This window comes from Uloborus diversus, chromosome 4, assembly GCF_026930045.1.
Source record: "Uloborus diversus isolate 005 chromosome 4, Udiv.v.3.1, whole genome shotgun sequence".
NCBI classification, from domain to species: Eukaryota; Metazoa; Arthropoda; class Arachnida; order Araneae; family Uloboridae; genus Uloborus; species Uloborus diversus.
In genome coordinates this window covers 30,435,505-30,457,791 of record NC_072734.1, presented here as the reverse complement: position 1 = coordinate 30,457,791, position 22,287 = coordinate 30,435,505, and the positions used below count along the sequence as shown (strand labels likewise).

Genomic DNA, 22,287 nt, shown 5'->3' with positions numbered 1-22,287 from the left:
TACAAACACAATTTGTGATGACTACCATCTTATTCCCGCGAAATGATTTTCCAAGCGGAAAAATCTGCAGACAGATGGCGCTGCTACCAAGTGACATATGTAATAAATGCTTGTGATGGAAGAAGAGCAAGTACGATGCATTCAATCGCAATCTGTTGAGTATCGTCATTTAAGTTTTCTCACGTTTAAAATCTTAATACACTTCATTACACCTAAAAATAGCACAGCGTCATTAAAAATAGACTTAGAACATCTGGTGTGAATAATGATATGGGATATTTGACAAAATTGTACTACGTTTCTGTTTTACTTTTAGAAAATTGAATGAAATCCTTTCTCTCTTTTTTTTCATTTTATTTTCTTATTGTACATTATATTGTGTTGCATTTTTAAAAAATTGTAAATATTCTCGTGTTTAGAGATAAAAGAAGCAAAAAGGAGAAAGAACTTTTGCGAAAACAATTACGCTCATAATATTAGGTTAACAAAACAAAGGGGGGGGGGAGGTTGTTGACTTTAAACGTAAGAACGCCTCTTTTTTTTTTTTTTTTTTTGTCTTATTAACTACCAATAAAAAAAATCAGTGACAAAAAAATTATAGCTAATTTTGTTTAAAATCTACGCTCTACTAAAAAATGCACTAAACGGAGCATACGGTAAATGACTAGAAATTTTATTTATAAAGCGAATAAATAATCAATGTTCACGTTTTACTAATGTTGACTTACATTTTATCCATAGACTAAATCCATATATCTTTCTGAAAGCATTGTATCGATAGGAATAAACTAATTTCGTCCTATCCAACATTATTGTATTAATAAATAATCAAGTTTTTATCAGGTTGTTACTATTAATTTTCAGTTGCTTGCTAGTTTTTAAGCTTCTTGAAAAATTATTTCTTAGTACATCAAAGTTAGTTAAATTTTGTTCCATGGAGTACAGAATCACTCTGATTCCTGTGTTTAAAAAGAAATGCCTTAAAAACAAATAAGAGTTGCCGAAGTTCATTCTCCTTGCATATTTATTCAATAATACTTACGGGAAATGTTTTCAGATTTGTAAAACATGATCTGTGTAGTGCATAAAAGTCTTCATGCTATCGAAGTTTAATCTGAAAAGGTTTGTTTATTAAATGTATGGCGATGGGGAAAACTTCCAAAAGGCATCCGTGGAAAAGATTTCTGGAATCTGTTGTTGTTGTGTCATAGTTAATAACTGCTATAAAGATATAAACTGCCATTGTCTCGAAAGGTTGTTCTTCTTTATTAACTTATAAAACATTACCAGAAAGATTTGAAGGGCAAAAAGGGAGGAAATACACCTAGGGCTACGGTGAGAATCGAACCCACGACCTCCGGCATTTGAAGCGAAGCTTCTACGTCAGCGTCACGAAGACCACTGAGGACTTCGTACTTATTTCTAATACATGTTTCAGCACTCTGCAAAGAACAAGAACCTGATGTTATGTCTTCACAAGAAGCAAAATAATAGTTTCATTATTACATCTTTTTATTTTATATTCACAGTATTTTTTTTATATTATTTCACTATTATGAAGTAACGTTGCACATAACATCGAATAATGAACGTTTCAGTGCTTACATTCGTCGAGTTATCAAGAATTTCTTCCATACACGAAGCGAGAAAATAACACTTTTAGACCAATTTCTTATTAAAATTCTTTGCTTGAGGCAGTGAAAGAGGTTTAAGAGGACTTTTTTATGTATTGAGTCAAACACGTGCCAAGTTCAGATCCTGGTAGGTTTTTATTGAAAAGTCTCTCAAATCATAATTTTCGGATGAAAATCAAAAACTAATACTGTTATAGAACTCTTTTTTTTTTAATTAAGTATTCTAAAGCTCCTTCTCCTTTATAATTTATCCCTATTTCATTATCAAAATGTTTAATTTCACTCACAATGGTATGATGTATTACTGTAGGGATGGATTTCGTTATTAAGGAATTTGTTTTTGGAAAAAAATGATAAAAATTTACAGCCATGAAAAAACGTCGAAAAAAACACGATTTCTTCTTTATCTTCACTAAAAATATATTATCATTTCAAACTATAGCAAAACCCATCCCCTGCTTAGTAGGCTGTGCATTGATCTCAGAAAAAAAAATGTTGAATATTTCTTTAAAAGTTTTAATCCTATGTATTTACAATTCTTTGATTTTGTGAAAAAACTCAACAGAAAATACCATTTGTAGAACAAAAAGCTTTTAGAAAAAGAGTACAGTCAAAGTATTAAACAAACCTTTATACTGCATTAAAACTGATCAGATTGTTTTAAAATTTTCTGTGTTTTTCGAAGTTAAAGGTGTTAAGCTAAGTAAAAAATTGAAAAATCCATCTTTTCATCGGTTTTTGCAATTTGAAAGTTCTTTCTGATAAAGTTATAAGAATGTTCTTGTGTTAGGCATTTTTAAAGTGTTATTAATTCAAATCTAATCATTTTTATTTCAGATCATTGTTGTTACTTATGATTCCGTCATCATTTTGCTTGCATTTTGCTAGTGAGCTATCAAAAAAAGGGATCGCTATTTGTGTAATGACAAAATGGTAAGTTGAGCTTGAAATAACCTTCTTTATGTTTCGTATCTATTTCTAAACTTATATACGTATGTCTTTTATTTGTGCAGTTTTAGGGAAAGTTAAAGAAAATTAATTGCTTCAATACATTATTGTAAATGTAAATTTTAAATTCGTTCAAATTCGTTGGTTTTTAACTTTGATTTTCACAGTGCAAAGTAAAGAAAAAAAATCTTGGTTGGCCATAAAATCTGGATGCTTCGTTATGATACCATGGTCCAGAGCAATAATAAAGCCCTTATAACTAGTTTTTTACTTCAGTTTAGTTCGTGCAATGATTTTCAAAGATATTATTCCATTATGTTTTTAAACTGAAATTTTTAAAAATAAAAGAATAACAGTTTTAAAAAGTATTACACAAAACTAACATTAAAATAATTGTTTTCGGCGCAATGTGTTTTGTTAAATGGTGTTGCAATAATTGGACTCGAGGCAATCTGTAAGGAAGGTGGTGATGTTTTTACGGAATAGCCTATCAGAAAACTAAATATTTACATGGTCCCTAATAAAGTAAAGGTTGTTTATAAGCGCCCCGGTTACCAGCTATCAGGAATATGATTACTGATTAATTTTTTACACTTTTGATCAATCATATGCTTTCAAACTTTTTATGAAGAGCAACATGAAAATTGGAAACGAGATATGCTTATTAAATTTGTTATTTTACCCTGTATCATTTTCTCTAAGCTAATGCTACCGTTAAGGAGCGGAAGATAAAAGGTTGACATTGACATTGATGACTGACTTTCAAGCCTACCTTTAAAGCAGTAATACTCAGTACCGGGGGTGCCCCTATGGGTGGTCACAAGAAATCACTGTGACCTCCCAAAGTTTTTCCTTATTCGGAAAATCTTTGCAAAACTATAATTTTTTGACATTTTTTTTAATGATGCTTTATATTTTTTCTCATTAGATGCAGGTACACTGTTAAAACTACAGGTTGCATTTGGCACTTTTCAAGGGTGAAAAGCTTGTTCACCAGCGGTACTATATACGGTGCCGAAATTGCACCCTTAACACGGGCGAAAAACCGGCACCCTTCACCCAGCGTGCACCGCGGTGAAAAACGGAACCCTATGGCAGAACATTGGCACCCTCTGTTTCCTGTTGCTGAGCCCCCCCCCCCCCCCTCGTTTTTGTGTGCATTTCTGTAAACAATTGTATACATTATTATTTATTATTTTGAGTTATAAAAAACTAAGTCTTGGTACATTTTCCACATTGAATAGTTCTGAAAATGATTAAAACTTGTACTTAAAGGCATTTGATCACATTTCAACTTTCGAACATAGTTTAAAAGTGTTCAATGACTTAAATTTGTCTGCCGTGCATTAATTTTCGTACATCCACTTGGGTTGCTCAGTAATTTTAATATGTTATTGACATTTACTGCAGCACGATCGTACAGAAAATGAAGAGCGTAGGTACTATTTGTAAATCATTTACACAAACAATAAATATTCAATTATATTGCAATCATGGAAAAATAAAATCGTTTCATCACGTTCGAAATTTTAATCAAGAGCACCATATTAGTACGTACGTATATATGATTCGACATTTGAATATCCGTATAGAATATAAAAGAGCACAAGTCTTTCGATAAATTAAAAGCCAGAACAAATTCTAACGAGTTATTCATTCTTACTATTACTAGAGTGACGAAAAAAGCTCAGTCATTCGCTTTAAGCAATAACGCCGAGGAAAGCTAGTTAACTTAGACACGAGATAATAAATAAAAACAAATCGAGACAGAAAAGAAATTTCCTTTTTCTCAATCCGCTTTCCTTTTTTTTTTCGTGCTTTTATGTTTTTTTTTATTTGCATCATCGTGATTAGAGTTTCCGTTCACTTGCTGAGAGTGCATCACATTGCTAACTATAAATCTCTTTGTTAAAAATCCACAAGATTGTTGACAATACAAGTAAGTAAAACCATATACTGTCTGATATTTTAAGGCGAAACCTTACTCGAATTTGCGCATGCGTCAGGTCTCTTCTGATTTTATCAAAATAGGGGTGATAGAAAGAAGGAAGTAATGAGCAAGCAAAAACTGAATGCATCTGGAAGTGCGCTTCCTTAAACCATCACCCCTTTTTTAATTGGAACCGTACGCAGCTGCTAGTCGCGGAGTTCGAGAACAGACAGTAGTCAAAATTAATAGTTGAGATAACTTTTCAAATATCATTTAATTTAAGCGTTTTGGTTATTAAATGTTACTTATCCGGTGCTGATAGCTATTTTTAGGTAAAATTTATGCATGATAGAAATAGCAAATGTACATAACGGCTAACTGAGGAATCAACGTACCTTTTAAACACTTTTAAATATGTTCGAAAGCCTTAAAAGCTACACTATGATCAAATGCCTGTACTTACGCGTAAATTTGAAGAGTAAATCGCAGAAACTTATGAGTTTTAATCCAATTTCGTACTTCATTCAATGGGAAAGTGCATGTACGTAGTTATTCTTGCGTCCGCCATTGATTGTGGTTGAATGATGTCAGAGCGGAGAGCGCATGCGCCAACGTTTCACCCTTGCATTTAGGAGGTCCGTTTTCACATTTATTAGCGTCATTCACCTTGATCACATTTCCTAGCCTCTATTGCACCCTGAGGCCCCGTGTTTTCACCCCAGGGAGCCAAATAGTTAGTCAAAGGCACCCGTAGTTTTGACAGTGTATCTAGTATATGGGTATGCTCATGTTTTATCATTTGACAAAACTCAGAGATTCATTCGACTAACTGAAAATTTCCCTTCTACCAAAAATGTACGTATGCGCAATGTATAATATTACTTCAAAGAATGTATAATAATTGGAATTCCAAAACTGTTTATAGAAAAGGACATTTTGAACTATGTAAAATCAAAAAGAATCCAATAGATGAGACACAGACATGTCGTTCCGAATTTTTCCAGAGGGGAAGCGAAGGGAATATACGAATGGATTTTTTTTCCGGGAAACAACAGAAACCACGCCCACTTAAATGTTAAAACATTGATTTTACAAAGCCAAGAGGGAGGGGGTGCAATTCACTCTCTAGCCTCGCTAAATGACCGGTTTGATGGAGAGAATGGATGATAACGGATGCACAAAATGGAGTTTAAAAGGCCAATGCCAAGGTCAGAAAAAACGAGGAAGACATTGAAAGAGATCCTTGGACGAGGTTGAAAGGGAACCAAAAAACATGAAAACAGCTAATTAGAGAAAAAAGCACGAGACGGATCGCTCTGGAGTAAAACCGTTAGGGAGGCCAAGGTCCAACATGGACAGTAACGTTGTTAACTTGCAACGCAAAAAAAAAAAAAAAAAAAAAAAGAACAAGAAAACAAATTTTTTCAGAGCTGTGCTACGAATCTTCTTAAATTCCGATAGAAATCGTGCTGTTTTCTTAGACTTCATTACGAGTCATTACGAGCTGCTCCAGCTCTCCAATAAAAATGGCTCAAACGTCAGTGGAATATCTATTTTTTATGTCAACGTCACTTTTATATCACGGGCCGGCATCGAAAGAGTTTAACCTTCACCAACTAATAATCTCTGACTTATAAAATATACGTAACTCATAAATGCCTTTATTGTTCTCAGCAGTAACATTTGTAACAAAGTTATTCCGGATGCACATTTAAATAAGTGGCGGCGTTTGTCAGAAGACGAGTCTTCGTAACTAGACGCGTTTTGCAAATCTTCTTGACTATTGCTTACGCCTGCGTCTTTTGCATTTTTACATCGTTAATCAGCATGCAGTTTTAATAATGAAGCGAAAAATTCTATTTACAAGGTGAACTTAATGATAAAAATGATTTAAGCTGATTGCAAAAAAACAATTACTGCAATTACGAATTAAAAAAGGTAACGGTCTTGTTTCAGCATGCATTTTTAAACGATTCTGTATTTACTTAGGTGACTGCTTAGAATTTGGTGAAAAATGTTTTGGATTTAAAATAATGGATATAAACCTTTCAGGCTCTGTCCCCCCCCCCCCGCCTAAACACGGATGTGAGATCACGACCTCCTCACCACCACCACCATTATATGTGGTCAATTGGAGTTTGAAACTGAAGCTGGTTATTAAATGTAAATGCAGATGACTTCGAACTCAAAATTTTACATAGCTGCACTTGCACATAACTTTTTTTAAAATCATATTATTAGTAGAACAAAAGAAATTAAACTAAATGCTAATTAATTAGTAACTAGGGTCCTAGTGTGGTTGACGTGTAGTGCTAGTCTTTCACAACGTCAATGATAACAACTGTTTGTTCTTGAGAGCTGGATTTTGTTTGACAGGATGCAACTGTGACAAAGAACATCTTAGGTCACTTTTGACATCCAGCCGTGCTCGATATTTTGATTTCGTGTATACTTATGCTAAAAATCCAAGTTCAGATGAAAATTTCACTAAAAATGTTTTTAAATGAGCTGTAAAACTATGTACTTGTGACTACAAACTGAGTAAATCTTAATTAATTTCAGCATGCAAATAGAAAAAATTCTTACATTCACGTCTCTCTTAAAATTCTTGCACATCTTCCAGGTTGAAAACCCATAATGAATGCTATATATTTTATTGAAAGAGATTTAGAATATGTAATATTAATGGAAATATATGTAAAAGACTCCAAAATATTTTTAAACATCGATGCATTTCAGAAATATTTTATTACTAGAAAATCGCCCGTCAAGGTATGACGGGTGAAAATTGTTTCTACATTTAAGCGAAGCCATTGCCCGTTTGGTGATATTTTGACACTTGAAATTGTAACCGCAGTGGATTACCCCTAAACTCCAGTAGGTAGCGTTCATTGTTGACCTTTTTTTTTTCTTTTTTGGTTCTTCATTCCCCATAAATGACTGTCTTACCAGTAAAACAGTTAAGTGACCGGATCAAGTTCAGCCTTGTCACGATAAAGCATTTCTCTGCATGTTAAACATTACAAAAACATATTATCAAATTATCATGCCCTGACTCAAGTTTCATTGTTGAAACATGCGCGTTACTCGATCGTTGACTGTTATAGATATGAAGGTTAGTAACATTTTATGAAGATTCTTTTCTCGCTGTTCTTAATCCAACATATTGTTTCTTACTTAATTTGTAAATAAACTGTTTTACCAATTTTTTTAAACAATGAGCATCATGTATTTGACAATGCATACAGATAACAACGGAATAGTCTTCAAAGCCAAAAGGAAATGTTCTTGTACTTTTCTTTCTTTTTTTTTTTTTTCCTTTCTCCCTCCTCTCTCTCTTTTTATCAGTAATATTCACATGTTTATTCGTAAAGAATCAAGAATAAAATACAAATTAAACTACTACACAACAGGAAAACTCCCATCATTAAGGATATGTTACGCTGCTAAAAACACAGGTTCAACTTTTCACCAAAATGACGGTTCCAAGAGATTTTACTACTTTTCTCCTTTTGTTAAAATGATTGCGACCAGTACCACCAAAAACGTAAAATTTCTTCAAGTTATCTATCTATATTTGTCGCGCTTGATGGGAGTATGAAAGTAACTAAGAATTCGTTAAAAAGAAAAGCAATTCATTAAAGTATTGTACATTTAAGAACAAAAACGTCTAACACGTGCAATGAGAACAGGCACCCATTCATTTTCAGTTATTAAAATTCATAAATTACTTATTAGTCGTGAAAGGAATTAGTGTTTTGTGCACATCAGGTTTTTAAAAATAAATGTATCAATTGTTTTCAGGTAAATTTTACTGTAAAATTTTAATAAATAACTTTGAAAAAATTTTGAAAACTTTTACTCAAAATAGAAAGACTAATTTTGTAATCTTAACAGTAAATTTTGATGTAAATTGAGACCCAAAGTTAAATAATTTTGGAAATTTCTGAAATTATTTATTTATTTTTTTAAAAGCGGAAAATCAACTAGAAAGGGCAAATATTTTTCCTGATAAATATTTTCACTAAACTATTTTCCATTACAGTTCAAAACTTGATTCATAACATAAAAATACTAAATTTATCAAAAGACGAGAAATTTTGGTATAGAAATTTAAGGAATAAAAGAGCATATTGCTGAGATAATAAATAATTAAAATATGTGCCAGCAGTTACGTCTGTCTAAGATAATCCATTTTGAGAGCTATGTCAATCAGATGAAAAGTCAACTTAGAAACCGTGAAGTACAAAACTGACTGGTATTTTAATTTTAAGCAACATTTTACGCCTGCTTATACAAGCAAAACAAATAAAAACTATTTCCTGAAATAAGTTCTCACTTTCAAAGATCATATTAAGATCGATGTCACTCTCCTTTCTATTAGTTATAGTATGTTGTTGATAAGATTTGTAACTAAAATAAATTCAACCTTATAGGCTTTGGGGTTCACCTTATAGGTTCAACATTATAGGCCACTGGGCACCTCCGGAGGTGCGCAGTGCCATGCTCATCTCCCCCAAAGTCTATAGTACACCTCTTTCAAATCTTGAGACGCAAGAGAGCAAGAACCTCTCAAATTGAGATCAAAATCCCTCTAAAATAATCCTGGTGCAGTCTGCTCAGGACCGCAGAGCCGGCGGGCAACTTGTCAATTATACCGCCCCCCCCCCCAAAAAAAAGAAGAAAATGAAAAGGGGGAAAAGAAGAAAAAAGGGAAGAAAAGAAAAGAGAGGAAAAAAAGAGAAAAAAAAAGGGGGGGGGGGGGGTATTTAAAACTGCATAATAGAAAACAATTTACTCTATCTTAAGGGTCAAAACAGTAAATTCTAAAAGAGTAAAATTTACTTAATTTTACATTTTCTCTTATTCGGAGTCCCCCCCCCCCTTTTTTTCTTCCTTTCTTTTCTTCTTTTTTTCTGAGTTAGTGCCTCCGCCCCCCCCCCCCCCCAAGGCCTGGGCCCCTAGTTTCTGACTAGGCTGACATGGCCTCTCGTCGGCCTGAATCTGCTCCATGAGCACCCAATCGTGAGGACGCGTAATGCTTGGCAGAGTCGAAACGTTAATTCAAAATGTACCAGAATTGAGCTGCTTGTATTAAGTTGTACCCATAAAAAGATTGATAATCACGACGATTTTTTAATAGAAGATCCAACCTTAAAAAATGTACTCTAGTCGAATCTCTATAACTCGAAGCTTATTACTCAAATATACCTTTATCTCGAAGTTTTCATCGGGTCCCAAACTTTTGAGAGTGTTGTGGAAACTTCCCATTACTCCAACTACCGATAACCCGAATGTTTTAGCCGGTCCCTTGGAACTTTGAGTTATCGAGAGTTTATTACATTGAATTTTTGTATTGTTTTTTTCCTTATAGAAATCCCTAACTTGAAAGATGTTCTGAAAAGATTTTTTTGTGAGCATTTTTTGTTTTTTTAAATTGAAGCTCCAAAGTTGAAAAATGTAGTAAATCGGATTTTTATAGGACTGCGAAGTCGGAGAAAAAATGTCCGACTCCAGGAATTTCAGAACCTCCGACTACGATTCTTCTACCCCAAAATCAGTTCGACCCTGACTCCGGAAGCACTTGCAGAGTGGCGGACTTTGAGGGAAAATGACCGACTCCGACTCTTGAAATTTTAAACCTTCGACTCCTGATTCCGACTCCTTTACCCAAAAGTCAGTCCGACTCCAAGTCCGTAGCCCTGGCATCCCCCCTCATAAAATCTCCAACTTGAAAGATATTTTAAACAGAGTTTTTGTGTGCTTTTTTTTTTTAAATTCAAGTTCCTATTTGGAAAGATTTTCTGAATCGAATTTTAAAGTGAATGCACCAACACTGTTTGAAAAAAAATTCTATTAAGACACATTCATTCTACGTTTCTCACTATTTACGAAAGGCCCCGTGGGAAAATTACCGAAGTCATTCATAAATCTTTATTTATCACGTTGTTTTCTTATTGCACGAAACGATCATCTTCCCAACCTCGGAATAGAAAGCAATAATCCCCGATCGATTACTTCTCTGCGTCGGACGCGCACTCACATACACACACACACGCGGAAAGTACCAGATGGCCAGTTACTGAAGGACAGATGCACAAGAAGTGGCCGTTCGCCCAGTGAGCAAAGGGTTGGAAACGGGCAGGGCGGGAAAAAAAAAAGACAGGCGCAAAAAAATTGCAACTTCATCTAGCCGAAAGGGTTGAGAAGAAGGGTGGGGTCCCGCTAGCCACTGCGATGCCCGTTGCGTGCAGGTGGAAACATACTGGCGAAAAAAAATTCCTCGCATCATCGTCATCCTCTTCTTCGCACACACATTCTGTGTGAGAGAGTGAACGGCAGCTGGAGAGCGCCAGAAAAACCTTGGCCTACGTGACGCTGATTACCCACTCTGGAGATCAAAGGGGTGACCTCATTTTTAACAATTGGAATCGAAGCTTTTTTCCTCTGTTCTTTTCTTCTGCTATTCCCGAATTCGAGTCTTTGTGGTGAGAAGATGCCGTTCGTGGATTCTCTCGATCCTGCCGTCGGAGCGATGGAATGTTTGTTCATCAGATGTTTTTCAAGGTGGATGCGGCTGATGTGATAACGCTGGTTTGTTGATGGAACGGTTTATCTCCACTGAAGGTCATGGGCACATGGTTATGACTACTTTAATCCACTTTCTTCATTCAAATTGATTTCAGTTTCCACGGGCTATTTCCAGATCCATTGCATTACCTTGGTTAAACATAATGATATGTAACAATAATTTAATTTTGAATCATGTAAGGAAACACAAAGCAAAAAGTTAGGTTGGTGATGCGCAAGTAAAAAAGATGGATGTGACTGATGTAATAACGCTGATCTTTTGCTGGAACTGTTGTTCTCCGTTGAAGGTCATGGGCACATGGTTGTGGCAACTTTTACTCGCTATCTTCATTCAAATTAATTTCAGTCTCCGTGCGTCATTTCCGTATATCTATTACCATTGTATATCTATATCATGCATCTATCATATTTTATCATACATTATTATATTCAATTCATTGTATATAATAATGTATAACAGTAATTTAATTTCACACCATATGTGGAAATACAAAGCACAATTTTAGGTTGGTATGCACAAATAAAAACGGTGTATGTGACTGATGTGATAGAACGGTTATCTCCGCTGAAGGTCATGGCACATGATTGCGTCAAATTTCATCCACTTTCTTCATTCAAATTGTTTTCAGTTTCCATTCCCCGATTCATTACATTCATTAAATATGATATAATATTGTGTAACAATAACTTAATTTCGAATCATGTAAGGAAGTACAAAACAAAACGTTAGGCAAGTGATGCGCAAGTAAAAAAGGTGGATGTGACTGGTGTGATTACACTGATATTTTGCTGGAACGGTTTCTCTTTACCCTAAGTTCATGGGAACATGGTTATGGCAACTTTCATCCAGTATCTCTGAATAGGTTTCAGTCTCCAAAAGCAATTTTCAGATCCGTTACCTGAATTAAATATGATTCTGTTTAAAATAATTCAATTTTGAATCAGAAAAGTTCAAAGCTAAAAATTAGTAGAATGATGTGGGGAAAAAAAAAGTATGAGCTTATGGATGTAAAATCTTCTAATCAAAGCGCTGAGGTGTGGAACAAGCAGGTTGAATAGAAAAATCTATAAGCCCCGTGCACTTCTGTCTCTGTGTGTGTCCGTAATACAATCTCCTTCGGACTGACAATGTCTACCAAAACAATACTGGTACCGTTGAATACAAAACATCCCAAGAAAGCGGTTTTGCCTTTTCTCACTCCTCTAAAGTTTATGGAGCCGGAGATCCAGTCCTGATGATCTCCTGATTACATCCACGGCTGTTCTGACACACTGAAAAGCATTAAAATCATCAATTGTCAACCGTCGCAGGAAGCATTGAGCCACTGCAGGTGACAAACGGGGGTTGGCGAGCGAAGCTAGCAAGGGAGGAGCCCCCTAATAGCAGATTAACGAAACAACAAAAATAAAATGAAACCTTGATCCGAAATTTGTTGAAAAAGAGGTTTCTTGAACTTGAAACCCCAAACACGTGTCCGCAATTTGTTGCAAATTTTTGCATTTGTAACTTCTTTTCTCTTACTGGAGCTCTGTAGCACAAAAGTATTTGTTCATTTATTGCAGAGACATGGTTCTAGAAATCTAGATTTATCTAATAATTTATGATTTTCAGCTATCTTTTGTTTTCAAAGATTTAACCATGAACGAGTCACTGAACGCAGTGGTCATAAATCAAAAATGTTGAAATTTTCTCGTCTGTTTGCAAAACTAAACCGGAAATTTCATAGTTTTTGCTTCTCTTATTGATTGCTATGTAGGAAGAACCCGTTTGGCTCAACTCAAGGCCAAGGTCAAGTACACGTTACTTCCTTAGAAACAGGTCTGCAGCCACTTGAAGAGAGCACAAAAAATGTAGAAGTATTCTGTCCCCTGTGGGCAAGAAAAGAAATCGTTTTAATTGTTTTCTTTTTCTGGTTGTCAAAATCGAACTTTATTATTGATTAATAATGAGGTTATTATATAGATAAAGAACTCAGGACTCTGGAGGTTAGAAAACATACTGTGCGTCAATTTGCATGATACGGGCAAACATTTTGATGAAATTTTTAAGACCATGAACACCACGAATGTTTAACACTCAAATGCATGTTTTTTTGAAAAAAAAAAAAAAAAAAAAACAAATTAAAGTATGTTCTTTGACTTTAAACTTATGTTCAAGTAACAAGAAAAATACTTTTAAAAATCATAGTTTAATTTTGGCATGGTTTATGGCAACCACTTGCCAACATCGTGCTTTAACTGAAATAAAAACAACAATAGTTTACCATCAAGCGTCAAAAAACATTGATAAAAATTGTAAAAATATAGTGGACGCTGGTCAATTGAATCAGAGGTTAATTGAATCCACCGCTTTAATGAATTAATTTTCAAAAACAAAACTGAATCCAGTTTTATTGAATTCGCCGCTTTATTAATTCAGCCGCTTTATGGAATCAAAATTGTTTAGAACAAAGGTGATACACATAAGCGGCAGCCACTGTACTACCAAACAATTAAGGTTGCAGTAAAGTTTTATTCGTCATAAAATTGAAAGAAGTAGATTTTTTCAAGAGCCGAATAAATATATCTATTTTTGTTTTCCATTATATTGGTGCATTTACAGAGTGAAAATTGATCTTATAGCATTTTCAGTAAGTACTTTCTTGGTCATTGGCAACTACGGAGTTTCAATTTATTCTTATAGTTCTTCAGAGGACTAAATTGAGTATGTTGCCAAACAGCAATACTATGCTTTTAGGGGGTGACAACAAAAAGCAGGAGGACAATAAAACCCTGATGTAAGCATCACGGAATTTTGGTAAAATTATTATAATTTTTTTTAATTTTCCACATTCTAAAAGTGGAAGAAGTTTAAAAAAAAAAATCAATAAAAAACAACGGGTGCACATCTCCTTAAAAATGATGTTGCAACCCACCCCCTTTTCAATTAACTCGACATTTAAAAGATAAAAGTTAACCTAAATATTATACGCTGGTAACAAGTATATTGAAATTACAGTCTGTAACAAAAAAGAGATTTTTTGCTCTGTAAAAACACAAAGATAAGACTTGATTTTCTGATAGTCATCAAACTATTTGGGAAAAACAGGTTAAGATTCAAGAAATTCATTTATTTCTGAAGAAAATGGGATATGACAAGTGACAGAAAATTAATTTTTAAAATTCAAGTGTCATGTTGTCATGTCTCCTTTTTCCTGGAATTCACCCTTAAAATCGACATTATAAAAGCAGGAACCTCATTTCGAAACACCTTTACAGATGCACACGCAATCTCTGGGTGCAACAAATTTCATGAAAATCGTTGAACAGTAGATTAACTTTCTGCAGAGAGCGAGGTCAGTTCAAAAATTTTTAAGTCTGCTTTTCGCAAAATCCAAAGTATCCAAATGTTACAGAGGCAGCCTGTTCGATCAAAATACTATTGTCTTTTAGTGGTTTTTATTCTGATTATCTGATTGAAGTATCTTATGTGGAAGAAAAATATAATAATTCAAGAATCAATCTTTTAGTATTTGCACCTGTCTTTACATTTAAATACAGTAGCACAAACATTGAATTTTACGACGGTAGAATATGTATAAGATTTGGCGAACGAATTTATATAAATGCAGTCGTTTTCACTTTTGTGAAGCAAAAACTGGGTGCGGCAACCCAACCCAGCAGATCGGAAATCCTTGCTTTGAGCAGGTGATGCGTAGAACATTCCAATTTTGAAACACAATACAGACAGAGGAAAATAAATTGTGACTCTCTCAAAAATTCTCAACACTTTGTATATGTTTCATAAATATGATAAAACTGAATTTTTATTGCGGCCCGCCGCGCATTTCCGTTCCGTTGACAGCCTGCGTTCGAAAGGGCGGGAATTGCGAATGAGCATAAAATAAATCAAGTGGTATGAGTTATTTTGTAGCTAGTCGAAAAGGAAAAGGATATAAAAAGGGTAGGGCAAAGAAATATGAGTGTTATTTTAACGAATTCTTCTCTATGTATGAGCTATCACTACAGAAAAAAGGGTAGGGATGTTGACTGATTTTTCTTCCAAAATTGGGAAAAAGCATAAAACCCTACATCATTCAACCTGAATCCATTTGTTGCAATGCATAATAATTACTGCTCTATTTACACTGGTGGACAAAATTAAGAGATAGAAGGCCTTTTCCCAAGTATCTCGAGAAATACTGGATAAAAATTAATGAAATTTGGTATGGATATAACTTATAGAATGACAATAATGTGTGCAAAACAAAAATTAAAGTGCCATTCAAGCGTTATTGCCATTACTCCAATGCAAGGGCGGATCCAGGGGAGGGTCAAAGGGTCAGCTGACCCCCCTGTGACAAGAATTTTATTATGATTATTATCAAACTTCAAATGTTTAGATTCGAAAAAAAAGAGAACATGGAATTAATATCTACCTTTTTTTTTTACTTCGTCCTGTAAGTAATTCTTCTCAGTGCGTCGAAGGATATGACTGGGTTCGTTTACTGATGGACTGTTGCTATTTTAAGTTTTTTTGTTCATTTTCAAAAGAACAACCGCCTCTAATGAGCTCAGAGCACTCTTCCACTTCAAAACACATGTTGGATGTGCTATAAAATGTGCATGTAAATGTATCCAGCTATTTTTTTTAGCAGTAATCTCATGTATTCAAAGTTTACGGTAACGTGACCAACTTGTCTGTCTAAAGAAATATGACTTTTGATGAAAATTTGGGGGAATATAATCCATGGTTACGCCTTCGAAAAAATTAAGAGAGGGGGGGGGGGTAATATGAAAGGGTTTTGATCTCTTTTGGGAGGGGGGATCCGTAGCATATGGGGGGAGGGTACGCCATCCCCTTTAGATGATGATCACTCCTGCATTTCTGATACTTTTATACGTAGGAGGTACATCACGTTTGAGATTGAAACTTGACCCCCCTTACAAAAAATTCTGGATCCGCTCTTGCTCCAATGTGAACTGAACTTCATGATGGAAGATGGAAATTAAAGTGAGGCTTGTATGGTATGTGGGCACCTCTAGTATGTTGTCTGATCCCCTCTGACAGATAGATAGCATGCACAACGAGTATTTATTCTGTTAATAAGAGAGTTAAGGAGTGCTTGAGGACGACCCTGCCACTTTTCCACCTGAGCATTTTTTAACTTCGGAATGGTTCCGGATGAGGGTTGGCGTATCGCAGTAGCCCTCCCACGAGCATTCCAAGCATGTTCAAAGAGGTTAAGGTCAGCGTAATCGGCTGGCCAATCCATTCAACGAATGTATTCGCTTTCCAGATACTTCTCAACCAGGAGAACACTATGTGGTCGGGGGCAATGTCGTCCATAAAAACGAATTCAGGGCCAACAGCACTCCATAAAAGACACACATAGGGTTGTAGGATCTCCTGCCTGTGCCAAGGGCTTTCCTGGAACCAGTATCACACACATGGAGTGATATGCGAGTATCTTGCATGTGATCCCTGCCAGAACCATCACTCCTCCACCAATATAATGACCCCTTTCCATGATGTTAATGGAATGGTATCGAGTCCTAAGCTCCCTCCATATGAATATTCGTCGAAAATCATGATGTAGACTGAATCTGGACTCATCTGTGATAAGAACATTAGCCCATTGGAACTGTGTCCTATGTTGGTGCTGTCTGCACCATTGTAAACGCTCTCTTTTGTGGGAGGGAGTAAGTAGGATGCAAATGATGAACTTCCTGGCATACAACCCTCTTTCACCGAGCCTCCTGGCAACTGTCATCCTTGAAACTAATGTTCTTGTGGCAGCAATGAGGTTCCTAGAGCGTTGAGTCGTTGTAGACGTCCTCTGGCGTTTGTCTGAAAGCAACAAATACTGGTCTTTGTCGGTTGTTTTTATCCTCGGACGACCTTGTCCTGGTCTTCTGGACATTGTCCCCATGTTTTTAAGCTGACTCCACTAATTCGAACAAACCCTTGGAGTTACACCGAATTCCCTAGCAACCTGAGCTTGGGACTGTTCTGCCTCATGTCTATCCACAATTCTCAACCTCATATCTGCGTCTTAACGATGATGTTCACTCATTTCACCTAAATATCAACAAAAAACAAAAAAATTTTTCAAGAAACACAGTACAAATCGCTACTGTGCTGTACAGTGAAATGAGAGGTAAGTAACACAACACTATTTTTTAGGTTTGAATTAGGCGCTCCATCAACTGTAACTTCCAAACTTGGCTATCCTACTCCGTTAAAAAGTTCGACATTGAATTGTTGTAAAAATAAACGGTGCTCAATGTTACTGCTCTTGAAAAAAAAAAAAAATTTATACTTTGTTATATTACATTAATAAACTTTCCGATTTCCATTTTTTCCAAGAAATAGCTGCGCTTGTTAGTTCAAGCAGGGAGTTCTTTCAGCGAGTAAATGCAGTTTTAGATCGCTGATGAGTTATGTATAGAGCTTGCTTGATGAGTGTTTAAACGGTTCGAAACAAATTGTCTCTGTAAAGTCATCAACAAGTTGCTGCAACTTTAGAATGTCTGGCAGCCATGTAGCAAAGTGACGTCATAGTGATGTCTTAAAAATATCACAAAGCGAGCGATCACAAATTAATTGCTGCAGTGACGTTGTAGTGATGTCCCATGAAACATGTCACATGAGTCACAGTGTGACTCTTTAAAACGTCGTAATTCTGTCACTTAGTGACCTGTAACGTCATAGTGATATCCCAAAGTGAGTGATAACAAATTTATTGTTGCAGCGACGTTTCAGGGAAGTCCCATGAAACATGTCACAGCGTGATTCCTCTAAGGCGTCGCAATTCTGTCTCTTAGTGACTAGTGACGTCGTAGTAATGTCTTGAAAATATCAAACAGCGAGTGATCACAAATTAACTGTTGCAGTGAAGTCCCACGACACATTCAACTAATCTGTCACAGCGTGACTCATCCGAGACGTCGCAATTATGTCGAGTAGTGACTTGTGACGTCGTAGGATGTCTTGTAAACATCGAAAACTGAGTGATCGCAAATTAATTGTTGCAGTACAGTACCATGAAACATGTCACAAGTATGTCACAGCATGACTCCACTGAGACGTCGCAATCCTATCACTTAGTGATTCGTGACGTCATTGTAACTTTGCCGTGACATGTTGCTCTATCAGGATAGTTTACAACGAAATCCCTAAGTCACTTTCTGTTTACGGCTGCGCTGAAAATGACACCACTCTTATCAGAATAACATTAAAAAGACATCTCTCCCTTTTCGTGTCGTTCTATCTGTCATATCCTTCCTTCAGGCACAAAAGCGATTGCTGTTATCACCATACATGCATACGCTAAACAGTTCTTACTTGCCCCCGGAATGCGATCCATCCACGAGCAGTGATTTCTTAATTAATCGATTCTCCTGGTGGATACTAACAGAAGGCGAAAAAAAGTGGCCGATTACACAGAATTATATGTTCCGACCCTATCTCTGCCCCAATTAAACTTGTCGCTCCGAGTCCTTTTCCATCCGTCACTGCTTCGCCATCAAGACACTTGGGGAAATGGATGAACTGCAGACGTACTATCGGTAGAGATGCAAAAACCTTCAGTTTTTGAGCTACGGGAATAAGCCCCGGAATTTTGGGCATAAACATAGAACTTTGGGGACATTGGGAATTTCGGCCGTAAACTAACTCTGTTTTTCCACTTTGGTTCTGGGCTTCATACACAATTATGTAAGATTTTTTCAGACGATCACATTGCTAAAAAAATCTTCTATGTTCTCAGTATACAACTAACTTTAAAATTGAAATCGAATTAAAATATATATATATATATTTGTTGAACAAGTTTTTTTTTTTTTTTTTTTAAGCTTAATTTGTTTGTTGATGTCCAAAAATAACTATGTAAGCAACTCTTGCTGACGTGATAAGTATCATGAATGATATGATTTATCTCAGTGTTTGTATTAAAGAGTGCTAAACAAACAAATAAATCATTTTAATGTGTAATTAGATTAGTAGTGTTGATAAAAGTGTTGAGCATTTATATCAATCAGTTAAATATTTAATTGCAAACCAATAAATAAAAAAAATAGTCAGTTGAAGGTAGCTAAACAATCTATTTGACCTAACTTGCTTCCATCTGGTGGAGAAGCGGAGCGTCAAAACTCTCGTGGTAATGGTACTCGTTGATTGTAGTGCTACATGAAAGAATGAATGCTATTTTGGGGGACTGCACTAAATCTGCAAAATATTTTTAGAGCAGGAATTAGTAATCGGAAGGAACCAAGTCCAATCATTGGGCGAAGGAAATACTGAGGCAAAGATCTCAAGTCACACGATTAAACTTTGACGAATAGGAGACACGTTATACGTGAAACGAGTGGAAGAAACCTGATTTCTTCAAAACACTATACTTTCAAATATATCACGTGACTTGGGATCTTTGCTTCAATAATTGAAGGCTTCACTCTATTCCACCTTTATTCCTTCTCAATCTTAGCGTAGGCATCAGTAAGCGAAAGAAGCAAGTCCAAGGCTTAGCAAAAGATGAGACATAGACGCCAAGTCATGTGACTCAACAATACCGAACGGTTGACATGTTTTGCGAGAACTAAGAAAAGGAACCTGACTTCTTCCAATGCTTTGCTTTAAAATATATCACGTGACTTCCTTTCAAGTGCACCGGCCATCCACCTTTAAAAATGTTGTAACTTTTCTTAAGCTTTGGGCAATCAGATGGTCTCTGTTTTTACTGTGAAGGTCATCTTTGAAACTTTTTGTGTTTATGACAGCCCATTTTCCTCCGCAATAAATCAGAACCAGATTAAAAAGTGATATCTGATTTCAATCGTCAGACTTGAAAAGTGGCGCTTCCGTACATACACCTCAGACAGAGATCACGCGCCAGCAGCTTGTCAGTGTAAATAATTGCCAGAATCGGCCCATGAAGAGCTTAACCATGACCACATGTCTAGGAAGTAGACTCAGAGTTTTTACTTAAGTACAGTAATTTCGTTCTTATCAGGCAAACTTTTCCGAACTTTTTTTTTAATACATATAATCCTCGCTGATGGCTGTGATGTTATCGGTTTAAAATAGGGAGAAAGGATTTTAAGCCTTTGCTTGTTTCTCATGGACAAGTAAAGCAGCTGCCATCTTCGGAAACGGGGATAATTGTTACTTGGATTCATTTTATTTGTTTATTTGTTTTTGAGACCAGCAGACAATTTCTTTAAGGGGAGGGGGGGAGAATAGTATTTATATTATCTTTTAGAGTAGGCGATTTTTATTGTTCAAACATTTAACAGGAAGACTGTCCCAAACTGAACGAACCCGCTTTTCCATATTTAAACACATTATTACAATTTATACATCTCTTGGTTTTCTTCAGTTTCAAATTATTTCATTTGCCTTTTCAGCAGTTAAATATATTTTTGTAAAAACAAAATCTTTTTTTTTTATGTCAAAAGAAAATAAGGGGCTGTCCATAAATAATGGCACACTTTTTGCAACACTTTTGAATACCTCCCCCCTTTGTTACAATGTGTCACCACTTTGCCCCCCTTTACCACAAAGTGTCACACTTCACTTTACTCCCCCCTTTTTTGTGATAAAGTGTCACACTTTCACTTTACTCCCCCCTTTTTTTGTGATAAAGTGTCACACTTTCACTTTACTCCCCCCTTTTTTTTGTGATAAAGTGTCACACTTTCACTTTATTCCCAGGGGCAGATACAGAAAAATCTTTTGGAGTTGCTCCGGGAAATTTAATAGTCCCCTCACCCCATAACCCTACCATTCGATGTTTCACTACAAAGTTTTCATGACTTTATTTTTAAATGGTTTTCAAATCAATGAATCTACATCTAAATACATGAATATTACGCACTAATCTTCTTTGAATGTGGCGGGAAAACATCTTCAACGTTTCAAGCCAATTAAATACTAAACCCAATTTAATGTCACCGAGATGCTATACAATGAGCGGTTTTAATTAGGAACATTGAGGACAAAGTTATTGAATAAACCCATACCTCATTTGATTTTTTTGTAAATTAATTCATATTTTAACTACAAAATATTATTTGAGTAAGAAAATCATAACTTCATAACATATAAGTTTTATTGAAGAATTCAGAAACTATTTTTGTGTGAATTTCAAAGAAGTTGCTGATTTGTTTTTAAAGCCATGATACAGTTGAGATAACATATTGATACTACATGCCGTTTCCATTAATAATCATGGTTTTTCCAGAAACTACATACCATATGATTTCTTTCATTTTGCATTTTTTATAAGCTGAAACAGAAATCTATTACTTAGCAAATAGCTTCCTGGATCAAAATGACTCTTTTAGGTGCTCCTACACATTTAAAAAAAAAAATGTTTATTATTGATTCCATCAAAGAAGAATTAGTAGATGAATGGCGATAATACGTTCCCTTGAATTCGAAACCAGCAAGTTAAATGTATTCTGCCACTCTGGGCCTCTGACTCCAGTATTACTCCTTCAGTGAAGTCCTTTAGTTTACGTTCTTTTTAAGAACCTATATTAAAAAATGCAAAAAAGAAGTCAATTAAAAATAATAAATAAAATAGTTAAATTAATTCATCCTTTCAGGGGAGGACACGGGGCCCTGGGCCCCCTAAAATCCGCTACTGTTTATTCCCTCCTTATCCCAAAGTGTCACACTTCACTTTGCTCCATCTCCCCTTTTATAAAGTGTCACGCCTAACTCCTCTCCCTTTATCACAAAGTGTCACACTTCACTTTAATTCCTTTATCGCGAAGTGACACACTTCACTTTTCTCTTGTCACAAAGTGACACATTTCACTTTACTTCCTCCCCTCGTCAGATGTCACGTTGCTTTTCGTAAGCATATTTTTTTTTGCAAATGCAGATGCCACACGTCTTACTATACACCTCCCTCCTCCTAATCACAAACTCACAATTTCACGAACCCCTTCTCCCCTTCCAAGCGTGACCTCCTTTGTGAACAGTCCTTAAATAAATGCCTCAAATTCATTCCCTTGAACTGTTTGACATCATGTTATATTAAATTCCAACTCTTAATGTTTTTAATTTTAATTTTGAAACATTTTTTCAAGGAAAATTTAACTTCGTTTCTTTCTCTGTATGGAAATTGCCGAGCATAAGAAAAATATATGGTCGATAATCATAACAGCGTATGAATTCAAACTAAACTGGAAGAG

The 22,287-nt window shown here is 35.5% G+C and overlaps 1 long non-coding RNA gene across 1 annotated transcript in view; it reads left to right on the top strand.

Annotated features, from left to right (window-relative positions):
- Positions 1-22,287, top strand: part of LOC129221110 (uncharacterized) — a 160,340-nt gene that overhangs the window by 57,278 nt on the left and 80,775 nt on the right. The window contains exon 2 of the long non-coding RNA XR_008580475.1: positions 2,472-2,567. This is a non-coding gene — a long non-coding RNA (uncharacterized LOC129221110). The remainder of the gene's footprint in view (positions 1-2,471; positions 2,568-22,287) is intronic.